The 26,156-nt window shown below is 45.0% G+C and overlaps 1 pseudogene; it reads right to left on the bottom strand.

Annotated features, from left to right (window-relative positions):
- Positions 1–9,357: 9,357 nt before the first annotated feature.
- Positions 9,358–11,256, bottom strand: LOC133378793 (craniofacial development protein 2-like; annotated as a pseudogene).
- Positions 11,257–26,156: the final 14,900 nt, after the last annotated feature.

Genomic DNA, 26,156 nt, shown 5'->3' with positions numbered 1-26,156 from the left:
AGGCAGGTTGTTTGAAAGCCACAATCCGACATACTCAGATGTGGAACATTTGTTGAGAAGGGTACTGACAGGTGAAGAACGTAGCAGGTTGTGGACAATGGAGACTGCTTGGGCTGCGGAGGCGGCAACAAATAGAGCTTGGTCGGACCAAGCGCAAACGGCTGCAGCTTGGGTGGCAGGAGACTGGACGCAGCCTCGCCGCGCCCAGCTGCAGACCGTTAGGGATAGGATTTTGACACATTTGGAGCGAATGTCACAGAAACCCCCCAACCAAGCTAAATTTATGGCGATCAAACAAGAAGCCAGTGAACCTCCCAGAAAATTCTGGTCGCGCTTGTTAGAGGGAGCACGTAGTTATACCAATCTGAACCCAGAAAACGTGCTGGATCATCCGACCCTCATTGCCAATTTTGTTCATCAAGCGCAACCAGCGGTGAGGGATTATTTCTTAAATTTCAGACCCGGATGGGGGGGGGAGGCTGTGACTGTAATCTTGGAAGTAGCGGATTTTGTGTGGGATAAAGACAAGGAGAAAAGTAGAAAGAAGGAGAAGAAGGAGGATTTTGAAATGCTGGCTCTTGCAATAAGAGGCCAGCCACCAAATAGAGGATTTCGAGGCAGGGGAAGAGGTTTTCCGAGGGGGACAAGAGCCGGAGACCAGAGAGGAAGGGGACAGATGAGGCAATCGTGGCAAGGAGATAGGGCTTGTTTTCAGTGTGGAGATTACTCTCATTTCAGGAAAGACTGTCCGTGGAGGGCAGGGAACGCGCAGTACACCCCTAACAACCCTTCTTACCCAGATTTTACAGGCACAAATACAGAGTTTCTGCCCCCACCTCCACCTGCCGCCCAACAGACACCGGTTTCATGGGACCAGTACGGCGGACGCCAAGCAAACCAGCAATGACTAAATGCGGATAGGGAGGGGCTGGGAGCGGGGCTAATGAACCTTATGTCTCTGTCAGGTTTCTTTCTCTCTCTCTCTCTCCCAATCCAAGAACCTAGACTGTCCTTAAACATGCAGGGGCAGGTGGTGACTTTTCTGGTGGATACTGGAGCCACATACTCCCTGATAAATGTTTCATCTGATAGTTGGTTAAGTAAAGAAGTGAAAATGACAATGGGGGTAGACGGAAACCCCACACCTATGTGCATAACGTTACCATTGCAAGTAAAATACAATGATAAAATGTTTAACCATGTTTTTCTTTATTCTGCTTCATGCCCTATTTCTCTAATGGGCCGTGATATGTTATGTAAACTGGAGGCTACCTTAACCTGCACCCCTGACGGGGTGGGTTTGTTGATGAGTGTATTGGGGGTGCCTGTGGGGACCACAGTTAAACACAAACATCTAGGCTACAGCTTACCAGAAGATCTTGTCGACTTGCCGCCTGACTTATGGGGCACAGAGGATACGGATGTGGGACTGCTGCAATCGGGTAAGCCCTGTTAGAATTCAGGTAAAGCCACCAAATGTTGCCCAGTATCCTTTGTCATTAGAAGCAAGAGAAGGCATACGCCCCATAATTGAAGGTTTTATTGCAAAAGGAGTCATCCGGCCGCAGCGAACCCCCTGCAACACGCCTATTCTACCTATAAAGAAACCCCCAAAGAAACCCGGAGATCCAGTCCGGTGGAGATTTTGTCAGGATTTGAGGGTAGTAAACAGGTATGTGATCCCTTTACACACTGTTGTTCCAGATCCGGTGACAATCATCAGTCAGATTCCATGGGACGCGAAGTGGTTTACCGTCATTGATCTAAAAAATGCCTTTTTCAGCATTCCTCTCCACCCAGATTCGCAGCATTTGTTCGGGTTCGAATGGGACCAGCGCTCTTCCGTTTGGACCCGAATTCCTCAGGGATACTGCGATAGTCCCGGGGTGTTTAGCCAGTGTCTACGGGATGACCTCGAGGGGTTCACCCCAAAAGGGGGTTCGGTTCTTGTTTTGTACATTGATGACATCTTGATTGCGAATGGACACCAGGGGGCGCTGCGTGAAGACGGTAAGGCTTTCCTGCTATACTTGCATTCAAGGGGTCATAAAATCGACCCGAAGAAAATTCAGTGGCTATCAGAGAAAGTTAAATACTTGGGGTTCATTCTAATGCCAGAAGGGCGACAAATGGATCCCGGGCGCGTTTCCACTATACAGAATTGTCCGCTCCCAAAGACAAAGAGACAGTTAAGAGGGTTTCTGGGACTGATTGGGTTTTGCAGACCGTGGCTGCCATCCTGTGGAGAATTGAGCAAACCTCTACACGCGCTTACTGCAAGTAAAGCTCCTGATTTGATACAATGGAGCCGGGACAATGAAAAGGCGTTTGAATTACTAAAACAGAGTGTGGCCACGTCTATGTCTCTGAAACCGCCGAATTACGGTAAACCCTTTCATTTGTTTGTCCATGAAAGATCGGGGGTAGCTAGCAGAGTTTTGACACAACTGTATGGTCCCAGTCACTTTCCAGTGGCGTTTTATTCACAGCAAATTGACAATGTGGCTTGCGGGACCCCCACATGCACACGCACGCTGACAGCGGCGGCTTTACTCTTGACCAAGGTAAAAGGATTGACCCTCGGTCATTCCACTACTGTCTGGACCTCGCATGCACTTTCAGCATTATTGCGAAAAGGTACCACGCAAGTGTTTTCAGCGCAGAGACAACAACAGCTGGAAGCAGAGCTGCTAGAGGATCCTAATGTGCGGTTTGAACGTTGCGGGCCGTTAAACCCAGCCACCCTCCTGCCTGAGTTGCCTCCGCCTTTCCCGGACCATGACTGCGTACAAGTTTTGCAATCCACTTTGCAGATCAGACCGGACCTGTCTGATGAACCGCTGCCGGAATCGGATGTCATTCTCTTTACGGACGGCAGTTCGTATTACCAGGATGGGGTAAGATACACGGGGTTTGCAATAACAACACAATGGGAAGTAATGGAGGCAGCAGCGCTCCCGGGACGATGGGGAGCACAAGCGGCAAAGATCTACGCTCTAGCCAGAGCATGCCAGTTGTCGGCAGGTAAAAAGGTGACCATCTTCACAGATAGCAGGTATGCTTTCGGGGTCATACATTGCCATATTCATTTGTGGAAGTACAGGGGGTTTACAACTGCGGGGGGCAAACCAATCCAACATCTGGAACTTGTGCAAAAGTTGTTACAAACTATTCTTGAACCTTTGCAGCTAGCAGTGGTGCATTGCAAAGCACACACCAAGGAGCAAGATCCTGTAACACTAGGAAATGCCCTGGCAGATCAAACTGCACGCCAAGCGGCATTGCTTCCTATAAGTATGCCAACTTTGGCGCTGGTAACCACTGCTTTTGTCCCGCCTGTATCTGTTTCAATACCCCCGCAGGAACTGAAACGATGGACCGAGCTAGGAGCAATCCTGAAGCAGCAGTTATGGACTATGCCTGACGGTCGAGCATGTCTTCCCAGAGCTTTGTATCACACAGCAGCGAACTGGTTCCACGACCATGGGGGTCACTATGGTAAACATCCACTAGTGGATTCGATCACGCGCTTCTGGTATGCTCCCTGAATTCAACCAGTATGTGGTGCAATAGACAAAGGTTTTTGTCTTGTGTTACTTGATCTCTGATAGTGGGTTCATTTGCACTCAACTCCGCACTCTTCCCGGGTGTAATAAGCAAGTTGGGGTTGACTTGGGGTTGGGTTTGGACCTAACAATTGGGGGCTCGTCCGGGATCCCTTGTGCGGACCCCCTTTTTGCCATTGCACCCCTTAATTTGATAACAGGTGCCACGAGAGAATTTTCTCGGTTATCAATAAAAGCGGGCAGCTTTGACACTTTGGGGATAAAGCACAGTTGAGGAAAAACCCGTTATCAGACGTCATGGGAAATAAAGGGAGTGTGCCAGTAAAGGACAGCCCTTTGGGAATCATGTGTATGCTGTGGCAAGAGGAGGAATTGCCTGTGCAAAGGAGAGGCCTGAAAAAGAAAAAGATGATAGAGCTCTGTGAGGAGGAGTGGCCGCGGATGACTGCAGTGTCGGTGCCGGGTGAACGGTGGCCAAGGAGTGGGTCCTTTGAAACCGCTCCGCTTCTGGGAGTGCGGAGACGGATTGGGGATACCCACCCGGATCAATTGGAATTTTGGCTCCTATGGAAAATAGGGTCGCAAAAATGGGATAGTCTTACTTTGATGGCAGTGAGGACCTTGTCCATTGAAGAACCCCCTCCTCATTATTTTAATGACGACACGTCAAACAAAAGAATGGTCTTGAATCGTTCTATAATACCCTCTGCTCCGGATCCGCTCCCAGCTCCCGGGGGCGGAGATCCCAATCCGGAGGAAGGGGCCCTTTCATTTGTGTCAGACGATGACACAGATGAAAAGGGGAAAGGGAAGGGGGCCTCAGGGGGCATGGACACGCGCAAGCGAAAAAAAGAAAAGAAAAGAAAAGAGGCAGAAGCGTTGGAGATGCCTTTGCTTGTACATGATCAGCCGTACGTGGATGGCCATGGGGGTATCCAGCGTACCGAGGTGGTTGAATTAAAGAGTTGGTTGGAATGGGACTTAAAAGAGTGGAGTAGAATGGCTGGAACTTTTAGGGAACAGCCAAGGAGAATCAGAGAACTGTTAGGCAGGTTGTTTGAAATCCACAATCCGACATACTCGGATGTGGAACATTGGTTGAGAAGGGTACTGACAGGTGAAGAACGTAGCAGGTTGGGGACAATGGAGACTGCTTGAGCTGCGGAGGCGGCAACAAATAGAGATTGGTCGGACCGAGCGCAAACGGCTGCAGCTTGGGTGGCGGGAGACTGGACGCAGCCTCGCCGCGCCCAGCTGCAGACCGTTAGGGATAGGATCTTCCCGGGTGTAATAAGCGAGTTGGGGTTGACAGGATGACTTTCGTGTTGGGTTTGGACCTAACATTGCCAAGGGAAGCCATGACAGAGGTTCACAAGTGCCAAAAGACAATGAACCAGGTTTGGGAAACAGGGTGCCACCAAGCTGAAGGGGCAAAGCTTGGAGGTAGGAAGAGAGGCCCCACAGAGTGTGCTTAAATCTTGGCAAATGAACTATAATAATAGCAGCTTGGCAATTGATTGTGAAGTTGGTGGTGTAAAATGCACAGGGATACTAGATACAGGATCAAATATTACTGTTCTTCGATCTGATATGGTAGGCATGCTCAGGGAGAAAGTGGCTGAAGTTGAGGAGGCTACTTGATCTCAGAAGGAAATGGTAAATGGCACCTGCCCTGTGAGGAAATGGGGAAGTGTGAGCATAAAGATTGGCCCAGTCCATTTGCAGGATGTGATCAGGGAGGCAGCCATTGTGGATCAGTTTATAATTGACTTGGATCTGATGATGGCAAACGGTTATGTTACTGACACTATGCAAGGTACCCTGCAGGTACGCTCTTTTGAGGTGCCTCTTAAAGATATGGCCCAATGTCATCCAGCCCTTTGCAGGCACCTGCTCTGTGGGGAGAGGATTATTCTACTCCCCAGAGCAGAGACCACTATTAAGGCTGAATGCTCAGAATGCTTCCCTCTGGCAGGGCCCTGGTGCTTGGTGGAAATGTGTCCAGACAGGCAGGAGTGAGAGGAATCTTGGTAGCTAAGGCTCTTGTGGACTTGGGGCAGCCCAGGGTGCCAGTACAGCTCCTGAATGTTTTTGGTGCGTCCCGGACATTGAAGAAAGGCCTCATGGTGGCAAAGTGTGAACCTGTTCAGTTGCTGAGGAGCTGCCTGAGTTTCTGCCTTGGTTGTATCAGTGCAGTGCAGTGCATCTAAATGAGAAGCAGCAGACTGCCCTAAAGGGTTTTCTACTAAAGAACCAGGGTTCATTTTCAAAACCAGACACAGACATAGGGTGAACTTCACTGGTGCAACATAAGATTGATACAGGAAACAGCCATTCTATCAGACAGGCACCCCCAGATTACCTGTTCCAAAGCGGGGAGAAGCTTTACAGGCTATTAAAGACATGCATGGGCAGGGAATAGTTGAACCTTCCACCAGTCCTTCGGCCTCTCCCATTATCCTTGTGAAGAAAAAAGATGGCAGCCTGAGATTGTGGATTACTGGAAGCTGAATGAAACCACAATAAATAAAAGACTGATCCTCTGCCACAAATAGATGACATCTTAGAGGCGGTGGCTTAAATTTAGGGTTGCCAGATCAGAAGCATCCCAAACCCTGAGATTTCAGTGGGTTTAAGGGGGTTGAGCTGACCACATGGAACCACCTTGTTGCTTTTATGAATGTAAGGGAGTGAAGTTAAAGGTAAATGAAATGCAAATAGAAAAACAAAAACAAAAGACAGTGATGATTTCCTAAATGCAATACCATACCAACCACAACAACATTCCTATGAGTACAGCAGGAAATACAGCATTCCACAACCAGTCAGGATTCCTAACCAAAAACCAAAGCTAAAAAAAATCTGACAGCCACTCAGCCAAGGTCACGGAAATCCCCATGCAGCACAACCTGACTCAGGGGCTGCAGTTAGTGCAGAATGCTGTGGCATGATTGCTGACATGAGTGAGATCCTGTCAGCACATAATACCTTTGCTCTGAAATCTGTACTGGTTTTTTCCTCTTTTAGGAACAAAAGAATCTGCCTTATACTGACTCAGGCCATGTGATACTATCTAGTTTAGTCATTCATTCATTTTCATTGGCGATCACTTGTGGCCGAGTAAGATTTTCTTCCAAGATAAGGTCTTTAACGGTGGGTCCGTAAGTGACTGTGGAGGCCAATTCTGGATCCACAAAGCCTCCCACTGTGAGGACATAGGTTTCCAGATGGAAGATGGTCACGATGAGGATTTTCTTGACGTGCCTTCTGCTTAGTTCGTTTGTCCCTTTCGCCCTGTACTAGTGCTTCTTCAAAGTCCATAGCACCTTCGATAATGGCCTACCTCCAATTGGGACACTCATGGGCCAAGGCTTCCCAGTTCTTGATGCTTATGTTACACTTTTTTAGATTAGCTTTGAGAACATCTTTAAACCTCTTTTGCTGTCCACCGATGTTCCGTTTTCCATCCTTAAGTTGGGAGTAAAGTAGCTGCTTTGGAAGACTGTGATCAGGCATTCGAAGAACATGGCCGGTCCAGCGAAGTTGATGTTGGAGGATCATTGTTTCAACACTGGTGGTCTTTGCTTCTTCCAATACGCTAACATTAGTCCACCTATCTTCCCAAGTAATTTGCAGAATTTTCCAGATGCAGCATTGGTGGAATCTTTCAAGAAGTTGGGAGTGGCGTTTATAGACGGTCCATGTTGCACAGGCGTACAGTAAGGTCAGTAATACAATGGCTTTGTAAATAAGCATTTTGGTCTCCCTGTGAATATCCCGATCCTTGAACACTCTACGCTTCATTCGGGAGAATGCAGCACTCGCAGAGCTCAGAAAATGCTGAGTTTCAGCATCGATGTCAGCTTTTACAGAGAGATGGTGCCAAGATAAGAAAAGTGATTGACATTCTCCAGCGTCGCACCATTAAGCTGGATTGATGGTGCTACAGAGGGATTGGTTCGCGCATGCTGATGAAGCACTTTGGTTTTTTTGATGTTAAGCGAGAGGCCAAGTTTTCCATATGCTTCTGCAAAGACATTTAGGATAGTTTGAAGATCTTCCTCTGAATGTGCAGAGACTACACTATCATGGGCATATTGAAGTTCCATGACAGAGGTTGTAATTACCTTACTTTTTGCTTTCAGCCTACTGAGATTAATAATAATAATAATAATAAATTTAATTTATGTGTCGCCTATCTGACCAATGGCCACTCTAGGCAACTTACATGTGGAAAATTAAAACACAATACAATCAATACAAAATACAAAATAGAACAGTGCAACAGCGAAAGCAATAATAATACAGGGCATGAGGCATTTAATCATAGCAGTTAGCCCTCCCCGGAAATCCCGAAGGCCTGTTGAAAGAGCCAGGTCTTTAAGGCTTTGCGGAAGACATTTAGGGAAGAGGCGTGCCGTAGATCTTGTGGAAGGGAGTTCCAGAAGTTGGGGGCTGCCACTGAGAAAGCCCTCTCTCTAGTTCCCGCCAATCTAGCTGTTTTTGTTGGCGGGATTTAGAGAAGGCCCTGTGTGGCTGATCGTGTCGGGCGGCATAATTGGTGGCGTTGAAGGCGCTCCTTTAGATAAACTGGGCCAAAACCGTATAGGGATTTAAAGGTTAATACCAACACCTTGAATTGGGCCCGGAAAACAACAGGAAGCCAGTGTAGATCGAACAACACTGGGGTGATGTGATCCCGGCGGCGACTATTCGTAAGTAGTCGAGCCGCCGCGTTTTGTATAAGTTGTAGTTTCCGGACCGTTTTCAAGGGTAACCCCACGTAGAGCGCATTACAGTAATCCAAACGAGAGGTGACCAGGGCATGTACTACCAGTGGGAGCTGATGAGCAGGAAGGTAGGGTTTCAGCCTTCGTATGAGGTGTAGTTGATACCAGGCTGCCCAGCTCACTGCCGAAATCTGAGCCTCCATGGACAGCCTGGAGTCAAGTACAACCCCAAGGCTACGGACCTGGTCCTTCAGGGGAAGACTCACCCCGTTGAACTTCAGGTCAACATCTCCCAACCTTCTCTTGTCCCCCACAAGCAGCACCTCGGTCTTATCGGGGTTCAGCTTCAGCCTGTTCCTTCCCATCCATCCACTCACGGATTCCAGGCACTTGGACAAGGTCTCCACAGCCAACTCTGGTGAAGATTTAAACGAGAGATAGAGCTGAGTGTCATCCGCATATTGGTGACACTGCAGCCCAAATCTCCCAATGATTGTCCCTAGCGGCTTCATGTAAATGTTAAATAGCATGGGAGAGAGGATAGAACCCTGTGGCACACCACAATTGAGAGGCCAAGGGTCTGAAACCTCCTCCCCCAATGCTACCTGTTGGCACCTATCGGAGAGAAAGGAACGGAACCACTGCAGTACAGTACCTCCAATTCCCAATCCCTCCAGGCGATGTAAGAGGATACTGTGGTCGACAGTATCAAAAGCCGCTGAGAGATCGAGGAGGACAAGAAAGGTGAATTCTCCCCTATCTAATGCCCTCCTCATATCATCTACCAGAGCGACCAAGGCTGTTTCAGTTCCGTGACCAGTCCTGAAACCCGACTGGTATGGATCCAAGTAATCTGTTTCATCCAAAAAATTAAAAAGCTTTCCATCTGTTAGATAGGTGATTTCCACGCCAGTGGGAAGTTTCCCCTCAACAAGGTATAGAATCATGGTGATGAAAATAGCAAATAAGATTGGAGCAATGACACATCCCTGTTTGATGCCTGATCCCACTTTGAATGGATCACTTTGAGAGCCATTGTTATTTAAAATTGTCGCCTTCATGTTGTCATGGAGGAGTCACAAAATATTCACAAATTTATCAGGGCATCCAATCTTCAGAAGGATGGTCCAGAGAGCAGTTTGATTTACAGTATCAAAGGCCTTAGTCAGACCAATAAATGCCATATACAGAGTTTGGTTTTGCTCCCTGCAGTTTTCTTGAAGCTGTCATGCAGTGAAGATCATGTCCACTGTCCCCCTGGAAGGGCGGAAACCATTTTGGGATTCAGGGAGGATGTCTTCTGAGATAGGTAGGAGGCGATTTGCGAGGATCCTTGCAAGGATTTTACCTGCGGTAGCAAGAAGAGAGATGCCTTGGTAGTTCCCACAATCTGTTCTATCACCCTTCTTGAAAAGAGTGATAATTATGGCATACCTAAAGTCTTCCGGGATCTCCTCCCTCATCCAGATATTTTTGATGAGCTTATGAAGTTGTTGTGTAAGTTCAGGCCCACCTTCTTTAAAGACTTCAGCAGGAATCCTATCATGTCCACTAGCTTTGTTATTCTTCATTTGATTAATGGCTTTACTGACTTCAACCAAATTAGGGGATACTGCAAGCTCATCTCTAATTTGTTGTTGTGGGATTTATGAGAAGACCTCATCAGCCACAATAGAGTTACAATTAAGGAGGTCATGGTAATGCTCTTTCCAACGCAGTGCAATAGACTTTTTGTCCTTTAGAAGTTTGGTACCATCTATTGAATGTAAGGGATTTGTACCATAATTAGTTGATCCGTAGATGGCCTTTGTGGCATTAAAAAAGCCCCGTGCATCATGAGCATCTGCAAAATGCTGGATTTCTTGAGCTTTCTTTATCCACCAGGCGTTCTTAAGTTCTCTAGTTCTTCTTTGGAACTCAGCCTTTGCACTGACATAGATTTTTTTCTTAGCAGCACAGTTAATGTCTTTTTGCCATATCTGGAAGGCTTTCCTTTTCTTGTCAATGATATGTTCAATCTCAGTATCATTTTCATCAAACCAGTCCTGATGTTTCTTAGTTTGGTATCCAATAGTTTGTTCACATGCTGCAGTAATGGAAGTCTTCAGTTTAATCCAGTGTTCCTCAACGTTTTCAGGGAGTTCCGTAGGTAGATGTTTCTTGAGAGTTGTTTGAAAGCAAGCTCGCTTAATAGGATCTTGAAGGGCATGGATGTTCATTTTATGCCTTTTTCTTCCTTGGAGCCTACTTTGAGGAACAATATTAATGGCCATAGTGGATCGAATTAATCAGTGATCTGTCCAGCAGTCATCAGCACTCATCATAGCCTTAGTGAGTACATCATGACGATCTCTGGCATGGACAATTACGTAATCCAGGAGATGCCAGTGCTTCGACTGAGGGTGCTTCCATGATGCTTTAAATTTATATTTCTGGCGAAAGAGTGTGTTTGTAATAACAAGATTATGCTCTGCACATTTAGTCAGAAGTAGAATGCCATTCAGGTTGCTATTGCCAACTCCTTCTTTCCCAATGGTTTCTGGCCATAAATCAAAATCACTCCCAACTCTTGCATTGAAATTGCCCAAGAGGATAATTTTATCCTCCTTAGGTATCTTTGATAACATGGTGTCCAGCTGGTTATAAAAATTTTCCTTGATGTCTTCATCAGCATCTAATGTTGGTGCATAAGCACTTAGAATAGTTGCCTGCTGGTTTTTGGCGAGTTTTAATCGGAGAATTGAGAGTCGTTCATTAATGCCAGTAGGAACTTCTGACAAGAGCTTCACAAGATTATTTTTAATAGCAAAGCCTACTCCATGTATTCGTTGTTCTTGTTCAGGCAGTCCTTTCCAGAAGAAGGTGTAACCTCCTTTTTCTTCCTTCAATTGTCCCTCTCCTGCTCTTCGAGTTTCTTGGAGTGCTGCTATGTCAATATTAAAATACCTCAACTCCCTTGCAATGATGGCAGTATTGTCCAGCAATGTCCGTATATTCCACGTTCCAAAGTTCATTTGTCTTTTGCAACCACTAAGTGGTGACCCCACTGGATGTGGTAATCCAGTCAGGAAGAGAGATGAGGCAGACTATGTTTAGGGCACCTTTTCTAGCCCCTTCCCCATACGGGGTGAGCAGAGTGGATCCTGAATAGGACTGCTCAGTTGTGGATACAGCTGCCGAACTACTCAACTGCCTCGGTCCTTGAGCCAGGACGACTGAGTCTGTATCCATCACCCATGTGCCGGTCCACAACTAGGGGCTTCCGGATTTCACAGTCCTGCCCCCATTGCCATTCGCCGATCGCCATGGGACTTTTGGTTTGGTTTGGTTGGAAGACGGCTGTGCGTGAATTTGTTTTCTGTGAGAAGATTGGCGCACAACTATCGACACACAATCTTGACAGAAAAAGGCTTTGATCCAATGGCATGGATACCATGATGATTGGAAGTCTTTTATCTGCTGCAGCCTTCATCCACCTTCACAGCCATTTACATACACATACACATTGTTATCCTCCACTTGTTCTGCCGTTGAGGACATTCTTGGATCGTTCTTTGTCTGGTTCCTCTCCCTTGACCTTACCGCCATGGGTGACCCTGCTGGGAGTACATGACTCCCGACGGCATCGCTCACAGGTTTCATTGGAACACGCAAGCCCACTCACCACTACAAGGCGATGATCCATTGAGGGGTCAGTACTGATGACATGGACTAGCATTGGTTCTCCAGGATTCTAGGCAATAGTCTTTTCCAGAGATTGAATTTTGGATCTTTGCATGCAAAGCAATTTTGGACCTTTGGATGCCCTACCACTGAGCTACAGCCCTTCCCCTGTTTAAAAAAGTATCATTTAAAATTGTTCTTTTCAATTTACTAATGAATGCACAGGGCAGATCCACACCATTCATTTAAAGCACTTTCAACACACATTTGAAGTACATGAATCCCACCAGAGGATCATGGGAACTGTAGTTTATTAAGGGTGGTGAGAACTATAACTGTGAGGGGGGAACTACACTTCCAAGGATTCTTTGGGAGAAGTCATGCACTTTAAATAAGGGTTAGATGTGCTTTAAATGTATTGTGTGGTTCTGCTTCATAAACCTTAGCTGCATGCTAATTGTTTTAATTAATTTTTTAAAATGGAAATCAGCCATAAAGTTTACTGGGTGACCATGGGCTATTCACCATCTCTCAGCCTAATCTGCCCCTCAAGATGAAAACAACAGAGAGGAACCATGACCACCCCAAGGAAGAAGAGGACACTTAAAATGTGGAGGAAATAATAAGGTACAATGGGACTTACTCAAACAAGGAAGTGTGCACAGAATTGCAACCTCAAGTGATAAAAACAGTGATAACAAATAATAATGATGTGTCGTAAGTGTGTAACAAATAACATTGAAAAGTGATAACAAATAATAATGTACAACCACAGTGTGAAATCAGATACTTAGCAGGACATAGTATGAAGAAATATTTATATAAGCACGACTGTCAAAGATGTTTATTATGTACACAACCTGTAGAGATATTTATAGTGCAATCCTATGCATGTTTACTCAGAAGTAAGTCCCAAAGTATTCAATGGGGCTTACTCAAACAGGGTAGCGTGCACAGGACTGCAACCTCAAGTGATAAGGAACTTCATTCACCCAACCCAAAATTCAGAATCAACACTGTTATGCAACTGTTTTATACTTGCTTTATGGTTATTGGATTTTAAAGAGATTTATTTCTTATTGTGAACTGCCTTGGTTTCCAATCGGCACACCCTACCTCACAGGATTGTAGTAAAGACTCCATACACACACACACACTGGAGATGTAAAAATACATACAGCCCATATAATAGATTATTGTCAAAACCAGTTGGTCATTGCAGAACAGTTTTTTTAAAAATAAAATCAATATTAGTTTCCCACAAAATAAAAGCAGTGACTACTAGGTAAGCCCTGCCTAATTGCTTTAAAAATAAGATTGGAGAGGGAGAGAAGATTTACAACACAAACACAATCCTTTCCTATATTCACTCAAAAGTCTCATTGATTTACAGCACAATCCTAACACATGTCTACTCAAAATCCTATTGAATTCAATGGGGTTTACTCTGGGTATGTGGGATTAGCATTGCAGCTTTACTCCCAGAAAAGCGAGTATAAGATTAAAGCTTCATATTGGAAGGTTTCAAAACAGGCTATGAATTAAACAAATAAACTGCCCTCTTCAACAGTCCAGGTAAATTTAAACTTGTTTGACACTACATAATTAGAAAAGTAGAACACATTGTAATCACAAGCTGCATGTACACTTTTTAAAAAATTTCTGTTCAAAAATTATTTGAAAGATAAAATGTATAATATGCTATTTTTGCAAGTAATGTTAACCCTGCATGTGCATTTTAATATAATAATAACTGAAATTGTTTACAGTAAATAATTGCTTATCAAGATCCTGATGTGATTTTTTTGTTCTACATCTCGTGCATACACAGAGAAAGGGATTTTTGCTAAAGCTATATACTTTAGCACAGCTGCAGCACTGAGGGAATGGAGAAGACGTGCCCTGGGAGTGAGTACCTGAGCATCCTGGTGCTTGATTGCTCGCTTCTCTGGGTTGCTGTCTTTCAAGACAGCTGAAGTCCCTGGTAAGTGCTGTAAGGACTGGGGGCCCCTGCCTGACCCTGACTCCAGAAAGAGGCTGTAGTAAATCTTGCAGCTTCTTCCATCAGCTCCTGGCTGGGTCAGGGGGCATAAATGCCCGGCTGTCCTTGGGCAGCAGGTGTGCTGCGGGCGGGGTTGCCCCTTAGGGAGTCCCGAGGGCACTACCCCTCCTTTTAAAAACCAATCTGGAGAAGACTGGTAGTGGGAAGGGTGTATGGCACTTGAGTAGTTCCTGCACAGGGTGAGAGCCTGTGCAGTGAACTGAACGGTAGGAGGAAGTTGCCAGATGCCTTCAGAGTGAGAGTCTGTAACTGGCAGAAGGCTGGGTGCAAGACAGGGGAGGAGTAGATGTGCCCTGTGTGAAAAATATTGAGTGGGTCCAACTGTTCCCAATTCGCACAGAGGCCTACTGGAATAATTGGTTGAAGTAGGTTTTGTTGGTGGGTCCAAATCAAGTATTTAGGAGGAGTCATAGTAAGGAGGAACATGGGTGATACCACCCCGATTTCAGTAATCATGAGTAGAGGGAGGTATAGCCATGGGGAGGTGGTGAACTACCATAGAAGACGAGGGCAAGGCCATCTACGACTTGTTCCTTGCTCCCACTCCTCTCATGGACAGGTTCCTCATTGGTCATCTGCTGTGCCCAGTGGCCTGTGTGTGCTGTTGCTTAACGCTAGATTGTTTTGTGTTGTTTAACACAATAAGACCACACTCATCCATGATATGTTCATGGATGAAGGTGCTGATTCGGTGTGCATTACCAAGACCTTGGTGGGTGAGCTGGGAGGAGTTGATCTGACCCAGCTTTGCCCACTTGGATACTCGGTGCAACACCAGCACAGGCTCTTTCACCAGGAAACCACTCTTGGAGCTGGCTGTGAGGGCCTGCACCTGATGTTGAGCCAAGGAGACAGTAAACTCATTCATTCATTCATTGGCGATCACTCATGGCTGAGTAAGATTGTCTTCCAAGATAAGGTCTTTAACAGGGGGTCCATAAGTGACTGTGGAGGCCAATTCTGGATCCACACAGCTTCCCACTGTGAGGACATATGTTTCTAGATGGAAGATGGCTGTGATGGGGATTTGTTTGAAGTGCCTTCCGCTTAGCTCATTTGTCCCGTTTCCCCTGTATTTGTGCTTCTTCGAAGTCCACAGCACCTTTGATAATAGCTGACCTCCATTTGGGACGTTCATGGGCCAAGACTTCCCAGTTCTCGATGCTCATGTTACATTTTTTTAGATTCGCTTTAAGAACATCTTTAAACCTCTTTTGCTGTCCACCAATATTCCGTTTTCCATCCTTAAGTTGGGAGTAAAGTTGGAAGATGGTGATGAGGCATTTGAACAACATGGCTGGTCCAATGAAGTTGATGTTGAAGGATCATTGTTTCCACACTGGTAGTCTTTGCTTCTTCCAAAATGCTAACATTAGTCCGTATGTCTTCCCAAGTAATTTGCAGAATTTTCCGGAGGCAGTGTTGGTGAAATCTTTCAAGAAGTTTTGAGTGGTGTTTATAAATGGTCCATGTTTCACAGGTGTACAGTAAGGTTGGTAATACAATGGCTTTGTAAATAAGCATTTTGGTCTCCCTGAGAATATCCCGATCCTCGAACACTCTACCAGCGGCGTCACTAGCTGGAGTGCGGGGGGGTGCGGACCTCCAGTGCGCGCCCTCCCAGGGGCATGGATGAGGTGGCTGGGCTTGCAAGCGCACGTGCACATTCGAGGCCACCCACCACGTCCATGCCCCTGGGAGGGCGCACGTCGGAGGGGCACCCAGCCGGAGAAGGCCTGGGAATGCCAGCGTGCCTCCCTCGCCCCACTGACGCTGCTCCCGCGCTCGCCCGCCAGCCCGCCTCCGAGGAGTTGGAGCAGCCTTGCTGGGCAACGGCACAGGGCGGGGCGGCTCTGGGTGTCACCCCCCTCATGGTGACACCCGGGTGCGGGCCGCACCCTCTGCACCCTGGTAGTGACGCCCCTGCACTCTACGCTTCATTCGGGAGAATGCAGCACTCACAGAGCTCAGACGATGTTGAATTTCAGCATCGATGACAGCTTTTACAGAGAGATGGCTGCCAAGATAGGGGAAGTGATCAATATTCTCCAGCGTCACACCATTAAGCTGGATTGATGGTGCTACAAAGGGACTAGTTTGCACCTGTTGAAGCACTTTGGTTTTTTTAATATTAAGTGAGAGCCCAAGCTTTCCATATGCTTCTGCAAAGACATTTAGGATAGTTTGAAGATCTTTCTCTGAATGCGTGGAGACTACATTATCATCAGCATATTAAAGAAGTCCGCCCTGGACCAACTGGCTTGCAACAATCACCGCCCAGTCGCAAATACCCCCTTTTTAGGGAAGGTGATTGGGAGGGTTGTGGCACAGCAATTGCAAGTACTCTTGGATGAAACAGATTATCTTCAACCATTCCAGTCTGAGTTTGGGCCTGGTTATGGGACCGAATTGGCCTTGGTTACCCTGATAGATGATCTTCTTTGGGAGTAGGACAGGGGGAGTGCGACCCTGTTATTCTCACTTGATCTCTCAGCGGCTTTTGATACCATTGACCATGGTATCCTTCTGGGCTGACTTGGTGAGAAGGTATTGGAAGCACTGTTTTACTCTAGGATCGTTTACAGAGAATAGCATTGGGTGATTGTATTTCGGTCCCCTGGCAGTTGTGCTGTGGGGTGCCACAGGATATCATCTTGTCCCCAATGCTGTTTAACATCTATATGAAGCCCTTGGGAGTGGTCATCAGGAGATATGGGGCAAGATGTCAGCAGTATGCTGATAATACCTAGCTCTATTCCTCTGTAACATCTGAATCAGGAGAGGCTGTGCAAGCCCTGGACTGGTGTCTGGACTCTGTGGTGGCCTGGTTGAGGGCCAATAAACTGACTCTCAGTTCCTAGCAAGATGAAGACGCTGTGGGTTGGTGGTTCCTAAGTTTGGATAATTGGTCAGTTGCGTGCTTTGGATGGGATCATATTCCATCTGAAAGAGCAGGGTCTGTAGTCTGGGGATGCTCCTGGATCCATCTTTGTTGCTAGAGGCCCAGGTGACCTCTGTGGCTAGGAGTGCCTTTCATCAGCTTCGGATGATAAGGCAGCTGTGGCCATTTCTGGACAGGGATAGCCTGACCACTGTTGTCCATGCACTGGTAACCTTTAGATTGGATTACTGTAACGCGCTCTATGTGGGGCTGCCCTTGAGGTTGGTCTGGAAGCTGCAGCTGGTGCAAAGTGTGGCAGTGTGACTGCTCACTGGGGCAGGTTATTGCCAACATGTTACTCCGCTACTGAAAGAATTGCACTGGCTACTACCGGGCTAAGTTGAAGGTTCTAGTTTTGGTGTAGAAAGCCCTATACAGGTTGGGATCAGGATACCTGAAAGACCATTTTATCCCTTATATACACAGTCAATCACTGCGCTCTGCAGGTGAGGGCCTCCTGCAGATACCATCTTATCAGGAGGCAGTTCTGCACAACATAGGAAACGAACCTTTAGTGTATTGGTGCCTACCCTTTGGAATTCCCTCCCCTTAAATATTAGGCACCATCTCTCTTGTCTTTTTGGTGCCTACTTTCAACAAGCCTTTTGAGTTGAGACCTTAACCTAGTCTGCATTTGTGTTGGAATTGCTTTTTAATACATTTTTAACCATTAGTTTAAAATGTTTTTAAAGATGTTTTGTTTTAGTATGATTTTAATGGTTGTTGTGTTTTAATATATTTTGAAGTCTGTTTTTATGATGTTTTAAGATGTTTTTAGTGCTTTTGTTTGCCTCCCTGGGCTCCTACTGGGAGAAAGGGCAGGATATAAATAAAATAAATAAATAATAATGATAATATACTTAATTTATGAGTTTTCAGACAAACAGAAAAAGACAACAGTTTTCTGGCCTTACAATGAGTTCTAGCCATTACCTCTAGGTCAACAAATTCCTTGTCCATCACGACCCTGACTTCACTTATCACAACCCTGACTTCACTTATCACAACCCTGACTTCACTTGGCTACAAACTTGAAAGGGCAGGGGTAGAGCAGCCAGCTAGGAGCTCATTTAATGTTGGGCAGGGGGCGGCAGCTGACATTTTAGTATGTATTTCTTGAACCAGACTACTAGAAACTTATTTTTTTTTAAGAAAGCTGAGAGTCCAGATATTGGGGTGACTCACCCAGAGATCCAGAAAGCACCCCAGAAAACTGGAGCCTCCAGACAAAAACCAGAGACCTGGCAACCCTAGCTAAGATGTAACAGGGCTGCCTTCTCTTGGGGTGGATGCTTCAGGCTCACAGGAGCATTACATTATCTAATGGTAACTGTTTACAGCACAATCGCACATTAGCAATTCTCTCCCAGTGCATGGTTTGGAAACTGTATCAAGGTTTCATACTACCCAAAGACATGCTGGGACAAAGAAATGTTCAAAATATTGATGTTGCTAATTCTGAAGGTATGTTGACTACATGGCAGATTTCTAAGAAAAGGTGTGGATGGATGCTAATGCATCATTTGTAAAATGCTGTTTTGTAGTGTTCCTACATGCTATAGAAATCCATTTTTACCTAGGAAGCATAATCCATTCTCCAATTAAAAGAAACACTTAGTCCTTGGAAAAAAAGAGCAACACAGAAACAATAGCTACTGGTTCTATCATAAAAAGAAACTGCTTTCAAGCCATGTTAGGAATAGTTGCTCCTATGAAACAAAGCCAAATTCACAGTGGTCAGGCTTGGAACTGGGAGCAATAGGAAGTTTTTCCTCTTGATGCTGCTTTCGCACTCATGCAGGATGATAAAAGGAATATTTATAACCCCTTCAGGCAGGCTTGTCTGTCACATGAGGCTCCTATGATTCATCCCTTTGTGTTTTATAAAGAAGAAGAAGAGAGAGAGGTACTGGCAATTCAAACTTTTTCTTGATAGGAATCAAGTTTAATTGGATGACTGGTCTATAACCTGTTCTATAAAATGGTAGAGTGGTTGCTTCTGCACATAGAAATATCTTGCTTTCACATCCCCTTCACCCCAGAAGCGTTCAGCCTGCTGGACTAGTTTTTCGCAAGCCGGGAAGTTATCAGGAGGAAAAAATATTAGGACGCAACTGCTCCTTCCCTTATGATCTTGGTTAAGGATGCCTTGGTTAACCTTGGTTAAGGTGCCGAGGATATATCTCCAGGGGGTGGAGGGATCCTTGTAGTGGGTGATTCGATCATTAGGAACATAGACAGTGGGGTGTGTGATGGGCATGTAGACCGCAAGGTGTTTTGCCTGCCTGGTGCGAAGGTTGCGGATATCGCCCGTCGTTTAGATAGTTTGGTAGACAGTGCTGGGAAGGAGTCAGTGGTCGTGGTGCACGTTGGCACCAACGACATGGGGAAATGCAGCCGTGAGGTCCTGGAAGCAAAATTTAGGTTGCTAGGTAGGATGCTGAAAGCCAGGACCTCCAAGGTGGCTTTCTCTGAAATGCTACCAGTTCCACGCGCAGGACCAGCCAGACAGGCCCAGCTTCGCAGTCCCAATGCGTGGATGAGACGATGGTGTCGGGTGGAAGGGTTTGAATTTGTTAGGCACTGGGGAACATTCTGGGACAAGCCGGGCCTGTACAAAAGGGACGGGCTCCACTTGAACCAGAATGGAACCAGACTGCTGGCACTTAAAATTAAAAAGGTAGCAGAGCAGCTTTTAAACTGACTGAGGGGGGAAACCCGACAGGAGCTGAGAAAGGTCCGGTTCGGAATAAACCTCCCCCCTGGGATAAAAACCAAAGAAATGATGAAATTTTAAAAGGGGTAGGCCTAGAAGTAGGCATTGTGAGAGCAGGGGCACAGGATATAAATTCAGAAGAGCAAAATTACCACAGGCCTAACCACAAGTGCCAAAGACACTTGAAGAGAGACACTGCTTACAAGTGCCTGTACGCTAATGCTAGGAGCCTCCGAACCAAGATGGGAGAACTGGAGTGCTTGGTCTTAGAGAAGAGCATTGATATAGTGAGCATAACGGAGACCTGGTGGAATGGAGAAAACCAGTGGGATACGGTTATCCCTGGATATAAACTATATCGGAAGGACAGGGAAGGACGTATTGGTGGCGGAGTCGCTCTATACGTGAAAGAAGGCATTGAATCCAGCAAGCTCGAAACCCCAAAAGAGGCAGACTCCTCCACAGAATTGTTGTGGGTGGTGATACCGTGCCCCAGGAGGGACTTAATACTGGGAACGATCTATCGTCCCCCTGATCAAAATGCTCAGGGAGACCTTGAGATGAGATATGAAATTGAGGAAGCATCCAAACTAGGAAATGTGGTAGTAATGGGTGACTTCAACTACCCGGACATAGACTGGCTGCATATGTGTTCCAGTCATGACAAAGAAGCAAAGTTTCTAGATATTCTAAATGACTATTCCCTAGACCAGTTGGTCATGGAACCGACCAGAGGGACGGCAACCCTGGACTTAATCCTCAGTGGGGACCGGGACCTGGTGCGAGATGTAAGTGTTGTTGAACCGATTGGGAGCAGTGACCACAGTGCTATTAAATTAAACATACATGTAACTGGCCAATTGCCAAGAAAATCCAACACGGTCACGTTTGACTTCAAAAGAGGAAACTTCACAAAAATGAGGGGATTGGTAAAAAGAAAGCTGAAAAACAAAGTCCAGAGGGTCACATCACTCGAAAATGCTTGGAAGTTGTTTAAAAACACTATATTAGAAGCTCAACTGGAGTGCATACCGCAGATCAGAAAAGGTACCGCCAGGGCCAAAAAGATGCCAGCATGGTTAACGAGCAAAGTCAAGGAAGCTCTTAGAGGCAAAAAGTCTTCCTTCAGAAAATGGAAGTCTTGTCCGAATGAAGAAAATAAAAAAGAACACAAACTCTGGCAAAAGAAATCCAAGAAGACAATAAGGGATGCTAAAAAAGAATTTGAGGAGCACATTGCTAAGAACATAAAAACCAACAACAAAAAATTCTATAAATACATTCAAAGCAGGAGACCATCTAGGGAGACAATTGGACCCTTGGATGATAAGGGAGTCAAAGGTGTACTAAAGAATGATAAGGAGATTGCAGAGAAGCTAAATGAATTCTTTGCATCTGTCTTCACAGTGGAAGATATAGGGCAGATCCCTGAACCTGAACTAACATTTGCAGGAAGGGATTCTGAGGAACTAAGACAAAGGAGAGAGGAAGTTCTAAGCTTAATGGACAATATAAAAACTGACAAATCACCGGGCCCGGATGGCATCCACCCGAGAGTTCTCAAAGAACTCAAAGGTGAAATTGCTGATCTGCTAACTAAAATATGTAACTTGTCCCTTGGGTCCTCCTCCGTGCCTGAGGACTGGAAAGTGGCAAATGTAACGCCAATCTTCAAAAAGGGATCCAGAGGGGATCCCGGAAATTACAGGCCAGTTAGCTTAACTTCTGTCCCTGGAAAACTGGTAGAAAGTATTATTAAAGCTAGATTAACTAAGCACATAGAAGAACAAGCCTTGCTGAAGCAGAGCCAGCATGGCTTCTGCAAGGGAAAGTCCTGTCTCAGTAACCTATTAGAATTCTTTGAGAGTGTCAACAAGCATATAGATAGAGGTGATCCAGTGGACATAGTGTACTTAGACTTTCAAAAAGCGTTTGACAAGGTACCTCACCAAAGGCTTCTGAGGAAGCTTAGCAGTCATGGAATAAGAGGAGAGGTCCTCTTCTGGATAAGGAAATGGTTAAGAAGCAGAAAGCAGAGAGTAGGAATAAACGGACAGTTCTCCCAATGGAGGGCTGTAGAAAGTGGAGTGCCTCAAGGATCGGTATTGGGACCTGTACTTTTCAACTTGTTCATTAATGACCTAGAATTAGGAGTGAGCAGTGAAGTGGCCAAGTTTGCTGACGACACTAAATTGTTCAGGGTTGTTAAAACAAAAAGGGATTGCGAAGAGCTCCAAAAAGACCACTCCAAACTGAGTGAATGGGCAGAAAAATGGCAAATGCAATTCAATATAAACAAGTGTAAAATTATGCATATTGGAGCAAACAATCTTAATTTCACATATACGCTCATGGGGTCTGAACTGGCAGTGACCGACCAGGAGAGAGACCTCGGGGTTGTAGTGGACAGCATGATGAAAATGTCGACCCAGTGTGCGGCAGCTGTGAAAAAGGCAAATTCCATGCTAGCAATAATTAGGAAAGGTATTGAAAATAAAACAGCCGATATCATAATGCCGTTGTATAAATCTATGGTGCGGCCGCATTTGGAATACTGTGTACAGTTCTGGTCGCCTCATCTCAAAAAGGATATTATAGAGTTGGAAAAGGTTCAGAAAAGGGCAACCAGAATGATCAAGGGGATGGAGCGACTCCCTTACGAGGAAAGGTTGCAGCATTTGGGGCTTTTTAGTTTAGAGAAAAGGCGGGTCAGAGGAGACATGATAGAAGTGTATAAAATTATGCATGGCATTGAGAAAGTGGATAGAGAAAAGTTCTTCTCCCTCTCTCATAATACTAGAACTCGTGGACATTCAAAGAAGCTGAATGTTGGAAGATTCAGGACAGACAAAAGGAAGTACTTCTTTACTCAGCGCATAGTTAAACTATGGAATTTGCTCCCACAAGATGCAGTAATGGCCACCAGCTTGGATGGCTTTAAAAGAAGATTAGACAAATTCATGGAGGACAGGGCTATCAATGGCTACTAGCCATGATGGCTGTGCTCTGCCACCCTAGTCAGAGGCAGCATGCCGGAAGCCTCAGGAGGGGAGAGTGTTCTTGCACTCGGGTCCTGCTTGCGGGCTTCCCCCAGGCACCTGGTTGGCTACTGTGAGAACAGGATGCTGGACTAGATGGGCCACTGGCCTGATCCAGCAGGCTCTTATGTTCTTATGTTTAACAGGCATTTTAGCAGGCCATTTGCCTGAGGCTGGGAAGCCCATAACCAAACACAGGGGGATTGTGGATAGGGTTGCCATATTCCAGTTCCACAAATCCGGGCAGGTTAATTTGCATATTATGCAAATTATTTGCATATTATTTGCATATTATGCAAATATTTGCATATTAATATTTGGATTGTCCAGTTGTTTTGTTTTTGTGCCGAGGAATTACCACCAAAAACTGGGGAAAGATGTGAGAAATCTTTTTTTTTAAGCAACATTTTCAGCCTTAAATGCCTAGACTCTAGTTTCCAACACTATGGAGTATTTATTGATTGATTAAGAGAATTTATATCCTGCCCTTTTGCTGTTAAAAACAGAGCTCAGCACAGCTTACAAATATAATAAAAACAATAAAAATACACAATCAATATAAAAACATAATAAAAACACAAAATAGCAACAAACATAAAGTAAGTCAGGGCAGCAGCACGGTTAACCATAACATATACAATATATTTCAGAGATGTGGTGGGTGGAGAAAAACAAGCCAAAATGTTAGGAAAAGGAGTCTTTCACACCACATGCTCAGTTCTAAATACTGTTGCAGCAAGCTTTATAAGTTCCTCCAGTATTCCACTGGTGCAGGCACTCAAAGTATCTGTATGTTTCTTAGGTTTTATAAAAGCAGAGCTTTGCTTAACTCAAAATTTCTCAACCACATCTACACAGGTTCCACCTCCATACTCAAAATGAAACTGGGCCTGAAAGTGTGCAACAACCCCACACATACCTTCCTAATTAGATTACCAATGCCAGGATGTCTGTCTTATCGACGACTCTCCTGCTCCTCGGGCATCATGAAAGACCCAGTCCTGGGCTCAGAAAGAAAATAAATATCTGGTCCTCTTCAAAGTATTGATAAGCCTCTTGTTTTAATTGAAATAATAATTATAAATTCTTGTTCTTATCACTAATGGGAGTTAATTATCTTGCATATGCTGCTGTTGCTTCTATGGCTGTAACGGAGTGAGGTTAAAGATAAGTGAAATGCAAATAGGAAAAAAAAACACAGAAGGCAGTAACACTTTCCTAAATGTAATACCATACCAACCACAACAAGATTCCTATGAGTAAGGCAAAAAACTGAGCATCTCATTACCAGTCAGGATTCCTAACCAAAAACCAAAAATATGATAAATGAAGAAATATGTATATAAGCATGACTATCAAATATATTTATTATTTACACAAACTGTAAAGATATTTATAGTGCAATCCTAAGTTTATTTATTCAGAAGCAAGTCCCAGCGTATTCAGTGGGGCTTACTCAAACAGGGACAGAACTGCAACCTCAAGTGATAAGCAGCTTCATTCACACAACCCAAAATTCTGAATCATGCCACTTTACGCTGTTTTGCAACTGTTTATGCTTGTTTTATGGTCATTGGATTTTAAATGGCTTTATTTCTTGTTGGGAGCTGCATTGGTTTCCAACCCTACCTCACAGGGGTGTTGGAAAGACTCCATACACGCACACGCACACACAGCAGATGTATAAATACATACAGCCCATATAATAGTTTATTGTCAAACCAGTTGGTCATTGCAGAAAAATCAGTATTAGTTTTAAAAAAATCAGTATTTCCTACAGAATAAAAACTGTAATACCTAAGTAAGCCCTGCGTACTTGCTTTAAAATTGGACTGGAAACAGAAAGAGTTAGAACACAAACATAATTCTTTTTTACATTCACTCCAAAGTCCCATTGATTTTCAGCACATTCATAACATGTCTACGCAAAGTAAGTCCTATTGAATTAAATGGGATTTACTTTGGGCATATGGGATTAGCATTGCTTTTACAAAAAGCAAGTATTGGGAAGGTTTTCAAAACACTGCCCAAGCTCTGACTCCTGCACACAAGAGGAAAAAAAACTGAAATGTATATACTTACCCAATTTATGAGATTTTCAGATAAATGGGTGTGTGTGTGTGTGTGTGTGTGTGAAACCACCATTTTGTTTTCTAGACACTGCCTGAGGTCAATGAAACTGAAACACAATCCCTGATTGGCTGCAATGCTGAATGGGCGGGGTTAAAGCTACAAAGTGCTATAGTACAGTACTGTTTAAAGAAAGATTTAACAGTCGAGGGGGGTGGCTGACGTTTTTATGTATATCTTGAGAACCGGACCACCTAGAAACTTTTTTTTTTAAATTAAAGCTGAGAATCCGGGCCACGTAAGGGGCTAGCCGGGCGCCAGGTGGCATGCATAGAATCCGGGTAAAACCTGGCTATCCGGGTAATATGGCAACCCTAATTGTGGAGGACAGCAGCAGCCATCTTGCTCAGCTACCCAGACAGAAATGGAAAGAGGACAGACGGGGTAGAGACACAGTTTCTATTGTGCTGGTTCCAGTGTGTCTCCACCTCTGTTTTCTGAAAACAGGGACACACAACAGTAGGCAAACTCTGCCCCTTTTTACTCTAAAACCTGGTCGGATGAGCACCAATGTGTTTTTGTTTTTTTTAATTCTGCTTCCAACAGATTTTGCAACTGATTGGTAGATTGACCCATTGCTACTCCAGGTAAGGCCAATGGAAACTCTTTGCTGTAGGCTCAGGAAGAGACCGTGCTTTGACCAACTCTTTGCTGTGAGCCAAAAGGTCTGAAGTCAGCATGGGGAAGGGAGATGTGTCCAGCTGAGGGCAGAGTCGTTTCAAAACACAGCCAGAAAAATCATTGTTGCTTCTTTTGACTGATTGGCTGAGGAAGATAATTACACCCCCAATAACAGGCAAAATGAAGCTATTGCAGTCAAACTTAATTAATGAAAGGAGAGGATACTACCTATTTCCTAGGACGTAGCCATCAACTGCACAATCTTGCTTGCTTGCTTGCTCTGCCTTGGGAGCAGAGCTTTGCTATGGAGGAAGCAGCTGAGCCAAGAGCTTCTAGATTTTCTGCTGTTCCATAGTATTCATGAGCAGTGTTCTTTACATCTTGTTGAATTTAAAATGTTAATTTTGGACTATTTTGAGCTGTCCCAGTCTTCTGTATCTTAAAAATAAGGTCAATGGGGTCATTATGGGTACACTGTTTCCATAATCAAACTTTGCAGTTTAAGAATGTACCTATAGCCAACAGATATTTCTATCAAACTTGAAAAAGCAGGGAAATTGGGCAGCTATAGTGAATGCACCAGGGGAGCAGGAGACCTGACCTCCTCTCTCAGACATTGTACTGCCCTACAAATTTGTCAAAATGCAAACACAATTTGGGTTGGTCTTTCACAGTCCAATTCACTTCCT

The sequence above is a fragment of the Rhineura floridana genome, chromosome 3, assembly GCF_030035675.1.
Source record: "Rhineura floridana isolate rRhiFlo1 chromosome 3, rRhiFlo1.hap2, whole genome shotgun sequence".
NCBI lineage: Eukaryota > Metazoa > Chordata > Lepidosauria > Squamata > Rhineuridae > Rhineura > Rhineura floridana.
This window is presented reverse-complemented; position numbering and strand designations above follow the sequence as displayed.